General features: G+C 39.9%; 1 protein-coding gene across 1 annotated transcript in view; it reads right to left on the reverse strand.

Annotated features, from left to right (window-relative positions):
• LOC115376401 (USP6 N-terminal-like protein) overlaps positions 1-5,900 on the reverse strand; it is a 32,672-nt gene extending 26,772 nt beyond the window's left edge. The window contains exon 1 of the mRNA XM_030075963.1: positions 5,715-5,900. The gene's annotated coding sequence lies outside the window, so the exon portion shown is untranslated. The remainder of the gene's footprint in view (positions 1-5,714) is intronic.
• Between the last annotated feature and the right edge of the window lie 1,251 nt (positions 5,901-7,151).

Raw genomic sequence — 7,151 nt, forward strand, 5'->3', positions numbered from 1 at the left:
TGAATCAAGAGGTACAGTATTCTGTATTACCAGCACTGGAAAATGAAGCGAATAATGAGGATATTTCACTACAATGTGGCGTCATATTATGTCTGAGGCAATATACAGCCCAGCACAAAGTTCAAAGTTCAATTTTGCTTCAAACAGAGGGTTTAGCACACAAATATGCTTGTCTGATGGGATCAAAAACTCCTGAGGTGCTGAGGAGCAGACTCGCAGTTTAAAACACATCTGCAGAGGAAGCTTGCTGATGATTATTGCTCAGGCCAGGAGCTGAGCGTTTAGCAGATCTCATAAAGTGCTGGTACATTCACAAAAGCACATGTAGCTTTTATCAAAGTATGAGTGGGCAGCACACAGAGCCGGTTTGTCCATCACAGAGATGGAGAGCACAAGAAAGCTGTACTGTACTGCTGTGCCTGTTGCAAGCATCAGTAATATAAGCCCCCTGGGAGCCATCAACCTGCCAATGTTCAATGACTCTTCCCCACCACAGCACCCCCCATCCCTGGACATCTGCCTCGCACTGTTCCCAGCAACAATGAAATGCATTACATTTTCATTATCAGTAATCACATTACAGTTATTGTTTTAATAAAAATGTCATTACTTGTGTTCCTTAAACACAGGACTTCAGCCGAGTCCCGTGTTTAATGTTTGCCAACTGAGGCAGATTTGACACTTGAAAAATAAAGACTTTTGAAAATCCAAATTGCTAGTGCCTACGTGTGGTGATATCATCTAGTGCAAGCGTTTGGATCAAGACCCTCTTGTGGAAAATGCAGTGGCAGTGGTGCACAAAAAGTCAGAAAGATCATTCACAATCACTCCAGCAAAATCCACTTCCATATCATGTTGTTTTTGAAAGATGCTCTCAGTGGGGAGAATGAATTATGTGAGCTGATGACATCACGCCATCTATGTTTGGCCAATTATCTGTAAAGATGCATCAAACAACAAAATGGACCTGAAATGGGCACAAATGCATCACCAGTTGCTGTTTTATTAAGAATTAAAGGGTTTAATGTGGGGCTCTTGTGTGACTCTCAATAATCAACTGAGAAATCTGAAAATCAATGGATAAATGGATAGCTATGATTGCATATTAGTGCCAATGTGAGGGAGAAAAAAATACAGAGCCAGAGGGTGGGGGTGGGGTGGGGGTTATTGTAGGGAAAAAAGTACAATTTATAAGAAAAAAAAAAACTTTATGAGAGAAAACCTCAGAAATTCTGAGATTAAAGTTCTACATTTCTTAGAAAAAAAAACAAACAAAAAAAAATCTGAGAAAAAACTTGATCATGAGATTATAAAGTCACAAATTTATGAGAAAAACACACACACACACACAACAAACTAGTTTTTCTTCTCCTGTTTTATGTTTTTTTTTTTATTAGTCCTACAATGGCACTAATACATTGTTGTAAAAAAAAATGGTAAAAGAATAATGAATAAATCAACTGATTGGTAACTAAGACTGAACACAGAATGATACAACAGCCTCCTTTATGTATACTTTATGCGTACATAAACAAACATTAGTTGACTGATTATTTGGTGACTATGCTTTGTAAATGTTCATTGCTGCTGGAAGCTGTCCTCTTCATTTATCTACAGCTCATTTAGCTAACATCAGCTGTGTTGTCTTTATGGAGCCAGATTAAGACATCGATTAGCTACATCACCTCTGATCTTCATAAACTGCCTTATTTGCATTCTGACCAGATTAGGCCAAGCATATAAAAAATAACTTCAATTTTATTGTCACTCGTATTTGTCAATTTTTTGATTCATTATTCTTTCACCACGTCACTTTTTAGGTTTTAATTATTAAGTCAATTTTTTGATTATCAAATTGTTGCTTCATTTATACATTGTTTTATTCATTTATCTATCAATTTGCACATTTGTGTGATTTGTTGATTCAGTAACTGATCATTGATTTGTCAGCTGATTTATCGACCGATCAATTTATTACAAAACAAACAAACAAACAAACAAATAAAAAAACAAATGTATACTGAATGTCACAAATGAGCCCCCATAGTTTTTGGAGGGATTTTTCCTTTCCCATCAAGTCTGGATCATACCATCACCTGACTGCAGCTGGCACAGCAGCCAGAGCATTAGGAGGCGGGGGACACAGAGAAAGACTGGGGGCATTGTGGATTTAGACAACAAAATGTTAGTTCTCTCTCCAAACTGACCTCATCTTGGTAAAAAAAAAAAAAAAAAAAAAAAAAATCAGTGCTGATACAGTAGTACATGTCACCGCATGACATAGGCTGCTATGTGTCTTGTCAAATAATACACAAAATCTCAGCTGGAGCCAGGGGAATACTGTTAAATTATCCTCAAACAAAGCGATGAGGACATTAATCCAGGATAATCCACGTACTCTATAGGGATCTTTACCAATGGCAGGACACAGGGTCGTAATCTGGATGCATTACAGGACACACCAACCATCTGGATTAAGAATATCTCTAAAGCAGGATTATGCAATGAAAGTCTATTATTTCCAACCTGGTAGCAGGAGGACTTGAGAACAAAGAAGCGTCAGCTCCATGATGACCGCTGCAGCTGGCTCAGGTCTTCATTCAGACTGGATGCTAGAATATCCACTGGCAGCACATTACAAAACTAGATTGGAGCCTTATGGACCCAAAGGGATGTTAAGTGGTTTGGATTTTAGATTTAGATTTTGGATTACAGCTTTTAAAGGGATAGTTCACCCATTTTGAAAATTTTGATGTTATTTCACTCCCTCCCCCCAGCTGTTGTGTAGGACAGTAGCGGTGCTATCTCTCTCTCAGGTAACAGGAAACTATTTTCATTTGTGGTCTAAGCTCCCTGTCCTGGTCCTCATTTGCAATGGTAGCAACGTGTGTGATACAGGTGCAATTTCCTGTTATCAGCATTTGGAGCATCCAGCCGGTATCCAGCACTCAGTAACAATGAGAGGAAGATAGCACCACCACTGTCCTACATAGGAGCTAGAGGGGAAGTGAAATAGTATCCTTTTGTTCCCAAAATGGGTGAACTATTCCTTTAATTCCAGCAAACCTCTTCCCCAGTTCACTGAGTATGTTTACTCATCAATCTGCCTCTATAGCTGCTGCCATCATTTTGCCTGTGCATGACACGGGATCCTAGTACAGAATAGTCTGTATCACAGGCAGAATCATTGCATCACATGAGTCTTGTGAGTCAGTACTACCAGCTATGTCACAGGCTGTGTCAGAATGTGGGTTAACCGGGCTGAATAATTCAGGAGGGTGGAGGATGGAGCCCTGACCCAGCACAAGGCCAGTGACAGTTAAAGCACTGCGGGAACAATGGTGGCTTGGGTTACACTCATGTATCCAGCTAATACCGGACATTGATTTATAACACATCAGATCGGTCATCTCTGATATAATGGAGGTTCCTCCTGGTCATCACTATTGAAACAACAGTCTGCAAATCCTAATCTAATCTTAATCCTGATGTTTGTATTCAAATGCATGTCCAGTATGTCTCCTGGAAATTAATCCTCAAATTAAAGGCAGTCATTTATCCCAGCATTTCCCTGCATTTGAATAGCTAGGTTGGGTCACTGTGCTTTGAAGAGCCACTCACCCTAAGAGAATTGACAATTGACAGTTTTTGTGTCCTGTGATGTTGCCTTAGACCCTTTTCTGCCCTGACAAAAAAAAAAAAAAAAAAAAAAATCTCTGATGGAAACAATATGTATGCCTAATTGTATGTTTTGGCATGGAAATTGTCAAATTTAATGGTACTGGGTATTGACACTAAATAATTGAGTCTAATTCTATTTTAGACTAAGTCACTTTAAAATATGTTGGCACCGACCAGTGGTTGAACTCTAGTCCGTGCAGGCTTCAGATGCTTGGATAAAGGACATACAGTAACCAGCTGACTTAGTGGTGAGTCACCCTGAACACCAGCCCTCCACTACCTTTCATCAGCCTGCTTCATCTGCATAGTGTGAGCAGCATGCAAGCGCTGCTTAAAAAAACAGCTGCCTGTCCAGTAGCCCGTGTATCTTCACACAGCTGACTGCACTTCATTGTCACCACTTTAAAGGACCACACCGGTGACTTTGAACATTTGGCCCATTTACTCGAATTAGCCACATTTTACATGACGACAAACCATTTTGCAAATCAGGTGGAAATACTGACGATTTTGCAACATATCATCAAAAACCCTTGATTTTGAAAATTGCTTTTTTAATTCAAATGTTTCTGCAGCTAACAAGTCATCAACATTCATACACCACAGAACTGATAACTGTATACAGCAAATGTTTCCCCAGGGACTACTTTCCAGCAGAGGGACTGTTTCACTCCACCCAATGTCAAGTCATCAAAACCCAACAGTGCTGCTGCTTTTAGGAAAACTAATGTGGAGGACTTTATTACAGTGATGAATACTGGTGTGAAGAAAGTTTGAAGTCTCTGAAAGTTCATTTTCATATCGTAGTGGAATGAATGGAAACCCATGACTGGATAAAAGGTAGGAAAAATAATATGGGAGTTCTAAAATACCACTACTTGCTTTGGGAAAAGATTACTTGAAATTATTATATGTAGATATTATGCTCAACATGCAAATTCACGGGTGTGGTCCTTTAAGAGTGGCTGTGGGCTTGTAGAGGCACAAGACAGAAACGTGACAACTTCCAGTGCAGCTCTGAAGATTTAAATGTGACCCATCATCTGCAGCATATGGCAGAGGCCGCATGTGGTCAGCGCACTAAATCATAGAGGAGCTCTGGCGAGGCTCCCGGTACGAAGGGTGGAGGCCTGAACTGGGAGAGCGGAGAGAGGCAACGAGAGACTGGACAGCAGATATTACTTGACCTGACAAATAGTTCCTGAAGGCAGTTTCCATTGGTGCATAATACACACTTACACAGACTCAACACACACACATGCATGCCTAATAGGCCTATGCACATATTGAGCTGTATGGGTGTACGGTCTCTCAGTGGAAACCAACAAACTGATGATCATGCAACTACACTAATACTGCAAATGCCAGAGAAACGCACAGTCATATAATCCATGTGTACTCTGGTACGACTCACACTCTTACACATAAACCCATGCACTGTTGCACAAGTATGCAGATGTATACAGGCACCCAAATGCCACACGCATACACACAAATGCTGACACTGATCAGTGCACACACGCACAATCACGTGCACACTTCCTAAGTAAACACACACACACACACACACACACACACACACACACACACACACACCGCAGCAGTGTGCCTGGGGTTGCTGCTGCTGCAAATTAGATGTTACTTGGTGTTGGAAACAGCGTTGAACAACTTAACTCTGTTATTTCAGCTCTTAGTTTCCCCACTATTCTCACCGGGCCTGTGCAGCCTACATTCCATCAGAGCTACTAAACGGTGACTGCTGAAGGGATGCTGATACAGTCTGGTGAGTGGAAAGACGCGTTTCGGTGCTATCTAGAAATTTGGGACCAGAAAAATTGAACCCGGCCACACAAAAGTCATTTAGTGCCGTCTGTTAAGCGGTAAACAGACGCACAGGCTCCACTGCGCCTTAATGCCATAATAACGGGACAGCGCTGACACCCGACGTGCATTTAATCTAATGATAATAACAAATAGCGGCGTGACAGCTATACAGTAATAACTGGAAAATCTGGAAAAAATGGACAAATTACCGTTTCTTTCCGGTGTATTTCTGCGCTATCCGTGCAGTAACAAGGCTTCAGTTCCTCTAGGCATTCTTTTGTCGCTCATCAAACTGCAGATCCAGCAGACCAAATCACCGAGCTGACAACAATAGCCTTTCTCCGTCAATCCATAGGTTACCATCAGAGAGCACATACGCATACACACACACACAAACACACACACACACACTCACACAGACAGCGCGTCACATACACACACAGGCTCCAGGCTCCAGCAGCAGACGGGATAGGCTCCTGGTCCAGGATCTGAGCGGCGTTCTGAGCAGGCGCCGCAGCGTGGCACAAGTCAGCGGTATGTGAGGTTTAGGATCCGGCCTTAAAGACACAGGCAGGCACAGTCTCTGGTTTCCTCTGTCACAACCACAGAGCCGAAGAAAGCCTTCCCTCTGGCGCCATCTGCTGGCCCAAGACGCAAATGCCGCTAATGTTTCCATGCCTTAAATGACCAGCGCTCAGGTTTCTTGTCATGGCCAGTGCCGGTTCTAGGCATTTTGGGGCCTTTGCGTTTTGTCCTGCAAGTCCAAAAGATGAACGGCTTCAAGATTTTGTTCCACCACAAATTCGCTGTAGTTCTTTTTATTTGTAATTTTTTGGGGTATTTTTTCACAATTACAATATTTTTTGTAATTTTATGATTTCATTTAATCAATTGCAATAATTTGAAATATATTTTTACAGCATTTTTTGTTTTTCATTTTTAGGTTTGATCATTTTCTGTTTTTTTTTTAATTATTTTGCTAATTGTGTAGTGATTTTATGGTAGTTTGTTTTTGGGTTATTTTTGCTGATTTTCAGGTTACTGTGAATTTTTTGCCTATTTTTTTCTATTTTGTTTTACTAATGTTCATCAATCCTTCTCTGGTGTTTTTTTTTTTTTTTTTTTTTTTTTCCATTTTGAGGAAGGTGAGGCTTTGGATGCCGTGCCTGATCCACCTAGTGGGCCCAAAAACTCTTTAAAATGCACCAGAAATAAGTGAAACAGAGAGCATTGATAATGCAGTAAAAACACATTACTCCTTTTAAAATATGCTAAAACATTTAAGAAATACAGGAATCATTCATTTGGTGCTCATTTATTACACAAATAAATCAAAGCAATTGATACATTGTCATCTGATCAAAGCTTGGCAAAGCATGTTACTGTTACCTGAGTACACATGAATTTTAATTTTATGCAAACCTCAGCTGTAATATATATCTATATCTATATATCTATATATCTATATCTATATATAGATATATAGATATATATGAAATATATATAATTATATACGCATATATATATGAAATATATATAGATATAGATCTTTATATCTATCTATATCTATATATATCTATATCTATATCTATAGATATATATACACTACTCAAAAAAGTTAGGGATATTTGGCTTTTGGGTGAAAT

The sequence above is a fragment of the Myripristis murdjan genome, chromosome 3 (genome assembly GCF_902150065.1).
Source record: "Myripristis murdjan chromosome 3, fMyrMur1.1, whole genome shotgun sequence".
Lineage (NCBI taxonomy): Eukaryota > Metazoa > Chordata > Actinopteri > Holocentriformes > Holocentridae > Myripristis > Myripristis murdjan.